A 12,859-nucleotide genomic window follows, 5' to 3' on the forward strand; every position below is an offset into this window, starting at 1 on the left:
GATAAATGTAATTTGGTGTTAAAACAAAATCCAGAAATAAATTATTGTATCCCCTTTTCTTTCCGTGCAGCACTTACAATCAGCATTATCTTTTATTTTGTCGTATGCAGAGTTGGCAGAAAAAAGGGAACACCCAGGAGCAAACAAAATGCGGCGCACCAGCTGCCCGAAATCAATGTGGCAAAATTGAGTATAAAGTCAAGGGAAGGCCACTCCATCGTTTGCGACAATTACAATTTCAATTATTCTTCTCGAATTACTTTTATCTGCCGGAGTAATTTATTGCCAGCTCATGGGGAAATAAGCAAATTTCTGTTTACTTATTCAGCAAGGGGAAATGTTTTGTGTGGAACCCTCTTCTTCCAGATAGACAAGTGATTTGAGGCTTCATTAAAGCCTCACCTCATAGAATCTTTGGCGGGTTTTAACTTTTCCAATTCTTTTGCACAAAAGCACCGAAAATAATACGGACAGACAACGGGCCGTGTGTATGCAAATTTGCCAGAGAAATTGAAATGATTTTCCATTGAATCTGTTCGCCAGTTGTTGACTTTGCCAAGCATAAAACTGCCTAAAAATTGCAAAAAATTTAAATGAAACGCATTCGATGGAGAGAAAACAACCGAGCGATATCCGGAAAGCATTGTTAAACAAAGGAGTGTGGGTCTGCAATGGAGAGGGAAAAAACGAGGCAAGAAATCAGCAGGACTGCCGGTTTTCATCTCTGGCTTCGTTCCGAGCCGTAGTATTATCGCACAATACAATATGTATATTGGATTATTTCGTTTGTGCGAGCTTGGCCAGGGATGCCAGATACCGGAGACCAGACTCCGACTCCTGGAACTCCAGGTGGGTGGCACTAATCCTCCTCCCGTATAGAATTTCAACCAATAACAGAAATATGCGAACAAAATCAAAAATACTTCTATGATTTTTTCAATCCCAGTCCCAGTCCCCCTTCCTCTGCTTATTTTTTCTACGTACTACTTTCACTCCCCTCAGGGAGCTGAAGTTTTTAATTGAATTCTCCATGGAGAGCGGAGTTTGGTGCTTCACTGCTTTTTGTAAGTTTCATGCCAAGTAACTGCATCAAAAGTGCAAAAAGTTGGAATTGAATGAGCCCAGGTGAGTTGGTGAGATTAAAGGAGTGGCGTCCTAATAAGGAAATTACGGGGATATGTAGAGCACTAACTTTATTATCAGCGAAAAGGATGCGTTGGGGAAATTTTTAATGGGATTGCAGGTGGGCGGAGTCAAGGGACTGAACGACTGACACAATTTGCACCGAATGTGTTTTTAATTACGTTGGAAATAAAATCAAGAGTGTCTCTACAAGCCCTGGAGATTTTTTGCAAATAAAAATTTTTTTGGGCCTATAATTTGTGTATTAAAATGCTCTACTTTATGCAGTTAAACATTTTTGTCTACCTAAAAAGAATGTGTGGTCCTAAAGATAGAGAAAGTTAGCCTTAAATCAGTAGCAAACTGTGTTGCCTTGAATTCCCCTAGTGCATAATCCATGAGCCTTTCATCCAACCCACAGGCCCCCTTTATTCCATTTCCACTTTACCATTTTCGACACATAAATAAAGCTAAACATCTTTTGTGGCCTTATGGGGTTAAGCTAAGAGGATAACCCCTCGACGAAAGCCAATGAGCGGAGGTCCCTGCCCAAGCCCCCTGTCGTCCTGTGAATGGTGCCCAAAATCCTGCAACCCATTTAAAGCACTTTGCCGCTCCTCTAGTTCAACTCGGTGTCCTGGCTTCCGTCCTTTTTTGTGTCTTTTGCCTCGCTTTTAAGCACTGCCAGAGATGTCAAGCTCCCCGGCCGTTTAAGCTTTCAATTTCGCTGCTTTCGTGCAGAGTGTGTAAAACAATGGGGGTCAATAGTGTAGCAATCATTACTTTCTTTTCCTTCACATAAAGTGTTGATTTTAAATCTTACAATCACTGTAAATAAAATATATTACTTACTTATTTTTGAGTGATTTGATTTGAAGATATTTCTGTTGATAGAACATCATAATCTCCAATTATCATAAATATTTATATCATGATTATATTACTGGAAATAAAAAAAAATGTGTCTAGAAGTATGCAACTATATATTTTGAGTTCTAATGTCGGACCGGTTCATTTCGAGGGGAAGTTCATATTCCATTGCATACTTTTAGGCACCTTTATAAATGATTTAAAAACATGATTTATACCTTCACAACGTTCTTGAGGAATGATATCACCGAAGACATAATCCAAATACTATCATATATTGGAAGTGAAATATTTTATAGGATACCTTATTGAACTACTGTTGTGGCCCCTGCTGTACTTGGGTGTGTGAGTCACCGGGTGGCGCTAAATTATTTAAAACGCGAGTGTCACGAGGCCGGAAGGCAGGGAAAGGGGCTCCTAACTTGGCTTGCATTCGCATTCGCATTGTTCAAGTGCGTGTGTGCCAGCGAGCTTTTGGGTCTGTGTGTGTTTTAGCCAGTATTTATTTTTCGTCTACCCGTTGTCTGCTGCCTCGACGACGCTTTCATGAATAAACATGCAAACAAATTACTATACTCGACACTCGACAAACCCAAACAAAGGCAAAGCTCGCGCTTGCAAATTTAGCACCTGCGAACACAGTTTTTGTTTGGGCTCGCCGTTTTTTTCGTATTTTTATTCCGAGAGCGAGAGCCAGCAAACAATGAAATGTAGGCTAAGATTTTAATAGCAATTTTTGTGGTGATTTTATTTTCCCTGAGCTGTCCGAGCGCCATTCATAATTTCAGGGGAGGATTGGACAGCTCGAGACGGGGGTAATCTCTTTCAGCATCGAGCTGCACATGCTCCATTGCATTTCTAAGCATGTCTAATGCTCGCTTGAATGGCTGGCTCAGAAGCCACTTCCATGGACTCAGCTTGCGTCAATAAGAAAAACTCACTCAAGCATTTTCCACCAGATAAGTCACAGTGGTGATGGGGAAAAGAAGACTAGAAAAATGTTCCAAGAAAATTGACTTGAATGGGAAGGACTTTCCTTAGTAATGGGTACTCATCTTATTAAATCACACATATATTTGCAGTTGAGATAATCAAGAAAAACCAAAGTCTTTGAAAGTTCGGATTTGGATTGCCTTCAAGCTTCGTGTATGAAACCTATATGTACTTCTTAAAATATTATACCTTCCAAAACAAAATTCCATCTTCCCACCACTGTGCTAGCTGGCATCGTTAGAAAGGCGCTGAAATTTCAAATTCGGAGCTGTCAAAAATATTTGAAATGTTCTTAATGCATAACCCCCGCCCACTTGAAATCTCAGCGCCCCTTCCAGCGGCTAGACATCAATCAACACCTTCTACAGTTTGATTGACAGCTGCAGAGCGACAGCATGAAAAATAAATCTGTCATTTGCATTTCAAGTTCCGTTTGAAATCAATATGAATATAGTACTTGAAAATCGGCTCTTGTTGCCGTTGCTGTTATTATTGTTATTATTATTGCTGCCAAAGTCAATTTGTCAAAAACATGCCACGCCCCCAGCCAGCAGAGCCGCCCAAAGCAGATGCTTGTCAAAGCATTTCGTTCCATATCAGGCCGTTTTGTTACGTTTCATTGGATTTTCTGTTTTCACTGCGGTCGCCGAATAAAGAAACGTACAGAAACAACGGGGGAAATCCCTCAATGTTTTCTTTCCAGCTTAAAAACCGATTTTCCCCGGCTCCCTGCCCAAATGATATATGTAAATATAAATATGCGAGTGTGTATGATTTAAATGTATATGTTAAAACCGCATATTTAATTAATATAAAATAAATGATCGGGAAATAAATTACGTTTTTCGGCTGGCGGACAAAGTGGACAAGGACCTGGTTATAAATCGAATGCACCAGACCTGAAATGCTGGAATGAAAAATATTTGTTCACGGTTTTTGGCTTTAATGTTAACGCACTTCCCACTCCCTTCCGGCCAGACTATTTGTTTAAATCATACGGGAGTACTGAGGCATATTTGTTGTGTCGGTTAAACGCTTTTGCAATTCTTTTATCTCTCCGCGTAGTCGGAGTCTCGCCGGTTAATTATTTTAAGCTTCTTCATTACAATGAGTTGAATGGCTGGGACCCCGCAGTATCTTGTACACATGCTTTTGCACAGTATCTGGTGGATAAATGCAGCCTCATCCCGTGTCCTTTTTATCTGTAGGTGCGCGGATTCAATTATGTCCGCTGTGTAAAATCGCGTCGGTTGAACTCGCCTGTTCCGAAAATATTTCTGCTTAATTAATGAAAAAACGCAATTAAAGGAATTTCATTGAAATTTTTATAAATGGACAAATATTCTTTTTATTATTTGCTTAATAGAAAGATATGGGATCAATAACTGGTTGGCTGTTTGAATTTTTGTGGGTAGTGGATGTAAATGGAAATTAAAAATATTTTAAAATTAGTTTGGTGTTGTGGTTCTGTTTTAATTGCTGATGTTACTATTATAAATGTGGAATTAAAAAAACTGTTTAGATCCGCCATTAAATCATGCTATAGAAAGTGCTATCCAAAATTTGATCTTTAGTTTTCCAGTTTTAAAGATCTTTTTAAGTTGTTTTGGGATATTTTTAAAGATTTGTTGCCCCTTTTAGCCTTAATATTTTGTCCTCCCCCAGTTGCTTAACGCTTGCCTTAATTTAAACACATTTTAATTGCGAAATATTGAATCGGTGGGATGAAGTCGCTTAATATTTATCATGTGGGCGGACCAGTTTCCCGCTCTTTCGCTTTACAAGTAGCTGGGAAAATTGCTGTATACACGCGTACTTGCGAATACAGCAACTCAGACTCACTGAGGTTGTAATTTCGTTGGCGAGAATCTGGGCGAAAAATATCCTGCAGCTGATTTTTAATTACGAAAACACAAAAAGGATGTTGTTGCGACTTCGTGTGTGTAAACACCAGTACACACACAGACACACACACTCCGCAGGATACCCAAACACATATGCACATGCCCCAACATCTGCAGACATTCCTAGGACCTCAATGAAGCCATAGCCTTCGTCTCCTGCCAGCAGATTTCAATTTTTGTGTGTTAATTACATTGCCGGCATAAGTTCGGCCCCTTTGGTGGGCGTGGCCGGGGGCTGTGGGGGCGTGGCAGGCCCAGTTGACTCCGCTTGCGCTTGTGTTAAGCATTTTGGCGCTGTGAATGTTTAATTATCAAAAATTTGCACTTGATCCTTGTTTTTCGGCTCTTTTTCCCTTTTCGCCTTATAGTCCCTGTGTGCTTGTGTGTGTGAGTGCGGCTTATGGTAATTGCATGTGTGTGTGCTTAATGTTTTCGCAAAGTGTGTGCTCTATATCTATTACTACGTTTATGCGACTGCCTTTTGAAGATTAATACTGTTTTTATAGTATCTATAGAGTATCTCTACCATTCTCAGTCTATAACATTTTTAATTAGCGGTCCCTGCTCGGGCGCTACTCAATAAAAAACGGTACGCAATGATCCTGCGTATAAAGTATTTTGGTTATAAAGACTTACGTGTAACATGCTAACTTTTCACTTACCATAACATAAAAGTTCCTTTCTCAGGCGCCACTGTATAGTATAGACATTTTTAACTGACTTGCGTATAAACACAGCATATGCTTGATTATGTTGTGTAAGCTGCGATTTGATTTGCCCTTGTTTTGTTACCAACTTGCATAATTCAGGCCAACGAGTGCCCTATAGTTGCTCTCTCGCCTATTTATTTATTAATGCACTTCAACAGCAAACTCTGCCAAACAAAAACCAACAACAGGCCAAATTATTTATAATTACAAGCGGAAGAACACCGAAGGGAGGGGATAAACCGAAAACAAGGCTAAGTCGCCGCACATTTCTCATTTTTATTTCCTGTAGAGAATAAAAAACAGAGGAACGAAGCAATACCAAGATAATTTAATGCCTTTAAAACAGCGAAATGCCGTTAAGAGCAAACAAAGGAAATCGTTTTCCGTAGGATTTTCTTCCCCTCGGTGTTGTCTGTTATTATCCCGTTGTCGCCTGACAAATAAACACATTCAGCCGGTCGCTCCTCTAAAAGCGACTGCAACAACAAGAACATTAAATTAAATACATAAATCATATTTTTTGTGCATGCCGACAGGGCGGCGATAAGGTGAGGGAGTATTATTTTTGGAGGGTCTGTGGTCGGGGGCGGAATAAAACTTTAAGGCGCCCCCAGAACGGGGAACTGGAAATAATGTGTAATAGTCGTTTTTTGTGGCATTTTGTTGTAATTAAAATGGTCTACCAGTTCCAGACACTGTTTATCATTTCTTTTTTCGAGGACATTGGCCGTCTGGATTAACGGAGGACTCAAAGAACTTAAAGTGGGGATTAAAATTGGGACTATGTACGTTTTGTGGTTATTAATAAATTACATACAATTGAAAAACATCATTGTTAAGCTCTTAACTCTTATTCCATGATCCACTAAAGGATAATCTGTTGGCCCACTTCCACCCTCGGTTCCATTAATATCCACCAAATAATTAATAGGCACTAGATCATGCCACGCCCCCACTTTGAGCATTAACACTCTGCCACACACGCACTCTTTATCGCACAATGTATCTGCATAATTAATTGTTAATAATGATAAGGTGGAATTAACAAGCGTTCACGTAGGCCCTCGATGATAATTTATGTATGCGGATAGCACAGATTTAAAATTAATTTCATATTATTTGCTAAATCAACTGTAAAAGCGATAAATTAATAGTTCAAATAAATCGAACCGGGGAAAAATAAATTGAGGTCTATATTTATTGAAAGCTAGTAAAGCTAAGTCTCTTTAAAAAAATGCTTTAAAATCAGTGACTTTTTCATAATGTAGCAAAATCTCCGTGGAAGGGCCACCCTGAGCCTATTTGGGTGGCCCTTTCTAGCCAAGGATTTATAGGTTATCCTGGGAAATCGAAGCTGTTGAGGGGCTAAGGCCAAAAGTGGTTGCCTAAATAAATTCACAAATCGGTTTAGTCCCGAAGTTTCCGTTTGGGGTTTCAAGGGCTGTTTGTCTTTTTTACGAGCTTGGTTTGTTAATGCAAAAGTTACTCCGCCGAAGGAGAGGGTGTTAAAAGTGCTTACCCCGCTCTAAACACTTTTTACACCCCCATTTCAGGTTAACTAAGCAGCTTGGCATAAATTTGTACTTGGCTTTCAAATATTTGCCTTGCATTTCATTTTGATGAACAAATTTTTTGTAGTAGGTACTTTTTCAGTTTGTTGTCACTTTTAATTGTTGCATATTTAATGTGTGGCCGCCGGAGCTCATTACTTGGCTTACTCGGTTTTACGGCCTTTTCACGACACTGGCGCCCATCAAATTTCCCTACCGCTTCCGCTGCATATTTTAGTTAACTGTTTGCTTGCTCAATTCCCGGGATTTCAGTACCCCTTCCCGGGGTTTCTGTTTTTTCTGTTAGCAATCCCCATCACGCCGAACCCGGGCCTGTACATAATTTCTATGTGCAGCGCTGTAAAGGTTGCATAAAATAAATGTGCACCGAAAACCTGCAATAATAATAAAAATAATAATTTGCGTTGCCAACGCAATGACCAAAGCTCAAGGGTCGCAGTGGCAGTCGCAACTCGGAGTTTCCAGGGTCTTTCGTTCGTTTGCGCTTTTCTGCTTCATTTTAAACGATGATACTTAAATTTCCATTAAAGCACTTGCCGCGACCATCAATAAACGTGGCCAAGAGGGAAAAGAGGTGGGTTCGGACTGCGGACTGCGTAGTTTTTTACCAACCAAAGTCAAGCGTTCCTGCGGTTTCCCCCCGAAACCACCCATTTTATACCACCCACACCCATCGCAACTACGGCGAAAGTGCGGGTGGACGGTACAAATATTTACAGTGCACAACTTTTGCAAGTATATAATAAGTTTGTATTGGCTAGAGATGCACAAATTATACTGGTCAAGGAGGGGTGGCCTGGTTATTCTTGAATTTAAATACAAATTGCTTTTATTGTCATGTACAAAGGGAAACTTTAATATTGCCCCCTGGGTATTCTAATTTATTTACTTACTTTCTGTTATCCAGAATTTCATTATCTCTAGCTACATAAATATTTTGTCTCTTGTTTTACCCTATAGGTTTTAATAAAGATTTTTCTTATTGAAGATTTGATGAGCTGATTATAATATTGCTTGGATATTACTGTAATGCACATAATATGGTTATATTATTTTCCATGTCGTAACATTTTTCAAGAACTCACATACCATCCCTGGCTGAATTCCTTTTGTAGGCCTGCCAATGCCAAACAAATGTGCATATATTTATATAATTTATATGTAAAGCGAATGCCGCAATGACGAGTGCCACACAATTTCATTACTGGTTTCTGTGTGGGCCGTTTGTGAGCTACCGGTGCATTCTTTTTCTCGCCCAGTTTTCCATTTAAGCAACTGACCAGGCCGCAAATATTTGCGCTTTAAAATGAAATTCGCGCAAAGGCAGTACATGGATCCAGATTTCTGCATTCTGGCCTAAAAACGAGAAGAAGCCAGGTGGAGAGTGGCTGCCTGGGGCCAGAACTACAAACTGCAAACGAGAATCATCGACGCACTCGGGCGCAGTTCAATGCAATGCATGGCAAAATAATTATATAATGTTGCCAGCTGGAAATATATTTATGAGCTTAGAGGAGCTGCACTGTTGACTCTCTAATTCTAGGTTCATGGCCCCGGGGACCTCGAGTCGAGTCGAGGAAGAGATAATGATTACTTTTGCCGACCCGTGGCAGGCCTAATAATAATGATAATGTGTCATAAGGCAATTATTCAGTTGCAAAAGGTTGCTGAAGGGAAGCGCAGCGCCATAAATAAATATCCTGCAGTTATTTGGAGTGTGTGTTGACAGCGAAATTGATTGCAATTAATGGGGCTTCTGAGGTGCCTCGAATCGGGCCTATGGAGTCCATGCACACATCCTTCTGTTCCAGTGGAAACCTCTCTCAAGACGGGTCTGAAGTGCAACAGTTTGCGCCTGAGTGGCTCAGCTCAAAAGATGTTGATGGACAAAGCAAACAGCTACAGAAACCGAAACAGAAACAGAAACTGAAACAGAAACCGAGCCATTCAGGCCAAGACAGGCCAAGCCGAGCGAAGTGAAGTCGACTCAAGACATCTCGAGATGCCTTTGCAAGGCTTATCAATTAGGCAAATTAGTTGTTTATGCTTGAAATGCATAACTGCAGGTAAGTAAGCCAAGGCTCTACTTAGTGAGTGCTTTAAATGAAGACGGCGGGCCTTAAAGATGCTGAGAAAACATTTGGAAATCAATTAGGGCCTGATTCGGCTGACCCGCAAAGCACACAGAGAAAAAGTGCAAGGTAAATACGAGTAAAGTTTGCCTAACTAAAAATAAAAAAGGAATTAAAAGGTGCCGAGGAAATTACTGGACTTTAAAAATAACTCATGAAAGTGTCTAAAAGTATGCAACAATATATTCGAGGTCAGATATTTTTTACTGCATACTTTAAGACACTTTTGGTACCTTTAGGTCACTCAAAAATCACAATCCATGTTTATAAGGTACATTTTCTGCCCGTGCAGCCAAGCCAATTTGACTATGTCAATAAAACGAAAGGACATGAAAGAATGGCAGCCCGAGGGACTCGACTCTGCGGAACTGGGACTACGACCAGCAAGCATGTAAATATTCAAATCAAAAGCGCAATTGAATGTGCGAGTAAATGTCATCGTATCTTGCATTCAGATCTTTGATTGCCAGCCATTCAGGACGGCAAGTTTATTGCACTACACTTGGCACTCAGCCAGACGAGCGGGGACTGAGGTGGGGAATCCCCGATCCTATTCACCTGCTCTTCTGGATTCCCAGTTACCAGTTACCAGTTCCCGAGTTCTCCATTTCTCCAGTTCACCAGTTCGAATGACACTCACCGGGAATTGACACAGAATAGCTGCCAAATGCCAGGGCACAAAGCGAAATGAGGAAGTGTTTAAATAAAAAAGGAGCAAGAGAAGAACTAGGACTGTGCCCTGGCCAGATATATATAGTATATTGTGTCCATGTAGGGTAGTAGTGGTTGTTGCAACAGGAAGTTGGCACTGCCAACCTGGAGTGGCATTGATCTTAGCATTGGGACACGGCTGAATGCTAAATGCTAAACGCTAAGGCTGAATGCCGATGTGGATGTTGATGTTGAGGTTGAGTCGCCTGCAGGTCAGTCATACTTAATTCCAAGTGGGTTTCGAGTTGCCAACTTGATATTGAATCATGGAAGGGCTTTAGTTTCGAGTGCCTGGTTAGTTCGTTGAACCGTTCGAGTGGATAGCGTTGGAGGGTCTGCGCTTAAGTATTTAATGGGCCACTGGGATTAAGCTCGTGGGTTCCATTGGAGCGATAGCCGCGTACTTGTGGGAAGTAACTGCAGATACGAGGTGGCTTAACTGGCCATAACTGGAACCTCCAACTTTGTATTTCATTTTATATTAATGGGAACTCATAGCAATATATTCGATGTGATGTATTGCTGCTCATTTGGTCGATTCATGGAAATAAGAGGTACTGCAATATATGCAAACATGACATAATGATGATAGTATTTTAAACTCAATAATATTCACCACGAAGATCTTGCAACTCTGGCGGGGAAACCACTCTTCTGTTGGTTTTAAACAAAACCTCCATCTCTTGATCAAGGCAATTGCATCTTGCCAGTGTTTGCTCAATCAATTAGCCCCACATTGCGTATGATTGATTTAGTGTTGAGTAGTATTTATGGCTGCTAAAGGTTCGCTTATCGATAAGCTTCATTCCATCCAGTGCTTCGTTTGCATTTCACCATTTCACGGCGCTGTTTGCGCCGTAGTGACTTGCAATAGCTAATAAATATTTGTGCAACGTTGCGTATGACCAATGTGCTTCTGCCAATGTGTGTGTTTGTGCATAAATTAAATGCCAACCAATGCAAATAACCGAATACCAGGCGCCCGACGGTTGTTTGAATTGCGTTTAAATTCATTAAAATTTAATACATTTGAAAATTAATTAAAAAGCCACTCAAAGTGTCGGCTTGCTTTGCCCGCGGGCCGTTGATTTGTCCATTCGATTATGGCCAGTTAGGCAAAAAGGGCAATTAAAACTTGAACAATTGCCGATGGCAATTAAAAGTGCATAATAATTTCATTTTTTCGCCCGCTTTTAAGTGTTTTTAGCAGGGTTTTTTAGCTCGACTCTTAATCTTTTTTTCAGATGCATAAATTCAAATGTGAAACGTGAGCCACAAAAGGTTGCCAGGGCACTTTTCATTTCAATTGTCATCTGGAGTTGCCATGGGGAAATTAAAAGGCAGCCAACTCCGGGGGCGTGGCTGTGGGCTTTTTGTCTAAATGTGTTTTTCCTGGCTTTTCCCGATCCCAGCCAGGAGTTGGATTGTTTTCTTTAGTTAAACACGTGCACGGAGATGACTTCACCGGCATTGGCATTAAGTTGTCTATGTGCTCTGGAGTGTTTGCCCAGATATGTGTGTGTCTGCCGTTCCACTTGAGGTGTCTTTAAATGCGACGAAATCTTTATGGAGTTGCCTATGCGCCGGCTTACAGAAGAGCATTTTCCTTGGCTGAGCCATGAGTACAAGCCTCCTAGCGAGGAGCATCCCATCTGCGATGCGTAACGCTGCTGGGATGCTTTTAAGGTCTCGCAAACAGAGTTTTTAGACTTGGCAAGGCTGTGTGTACCAAATGTTGGCAATAAAATGGGCTTGGTGTGCACAGTAAGAAAAAGAGTTGAGCATAAGTTTCCCTCACTTGAAGAGAGTTAAAAATGTATTCCAATATAAAGTCTTTGTACCTCGAACATTTTATTGGTGGTGGATGCTCGATGCTTTTGTTTCAAGTATTAAAATATTATATATAACGAGAAATTCCATTGGGAATATTAAGGTTTGGGAGAGACTTATAAATCGATGCTGTAGGCTTATCTTTATTATCTTATCAAATAAAAACCATTTACGAATTTGAAGTCAAAAGCTTAAGGAAGCTAATTTTAGTCTTATTCTGCAGAGTATCTAGAGTTCCTCTGATGCTACTTCCTCAGTTCAGGAGTATTCCCGATTCTGTAGCCCCAAGCTTTTCCCCGCTGATGTTCTGTATGCATTTATACATTTATGCTAATCGCGTTGGTGCGTCGTAATGCCGCTACTTTAAGTCGTTTGGCTTTTAAAGCCCCAGAAACGGCAGAAAGGCAGCTGCCAATCCCATTCTCAATCCCGTTCCCAATTCCTCAGCCAGTTACATTTGGGACTGAGTTTGGGTCTGGGTCTGGAGTCCCGAGTCCCGAGTCCCGGGATCCCCGGCTGAAACCTGGGTAGCCCACCTATGTTCGTCTGCTGTGTTGGGGATTCTGTGGTGCATTTTCTCAGCATCCTTTCATAACACCAGCACACAGCTTCCTTGTCGGCGGATACTCACAATGCGCTTTGTGTTCGACTTGTTTGAAAAACTATTTTACATTTAAGCGCGAAATTCCACACTATGAATGAATTTTTCATGAGCCCGCGGACAGGGGCACTTGACTCGCCTTCGGATCGGCTTTATCCCTACATCATTATCATCATCGTGGGGTTTGTTCGGTCTGCTGGGATCTGCTGTTCGAAGTCCGGAGCCCGAACCCTTTGGTCAGTTGCAAGGCATTTTAATTGAATTGATTATTTCAGTGGTCGGGTGTGATGTTGATGTTTGTACACCCGAGTTCGCCTCGGTTTCGGTTGGGTTTCTTTTCTTTTTTCCAGACTGGAGTACACCGTAGAAATAATAATGATTCGCTCCTAGCCCAGACTCCTTTGCATGCGAATCG

The sequence above is a fragment of the Drosophila suzukii genome, chromosome 3, assembly GCF_043229965.1.
Source record: "Drosophila suzukii chromosome 3, CBGP_Dsuzu_IsoJpt1.0, whole genome shotgun sequence".
Lineage (NCBI taxonomy): Eukaryota > Metazoa > Arthropoda > Insecta > Diptera > Drosophilidae > Drosophila > Drosophila suzukii.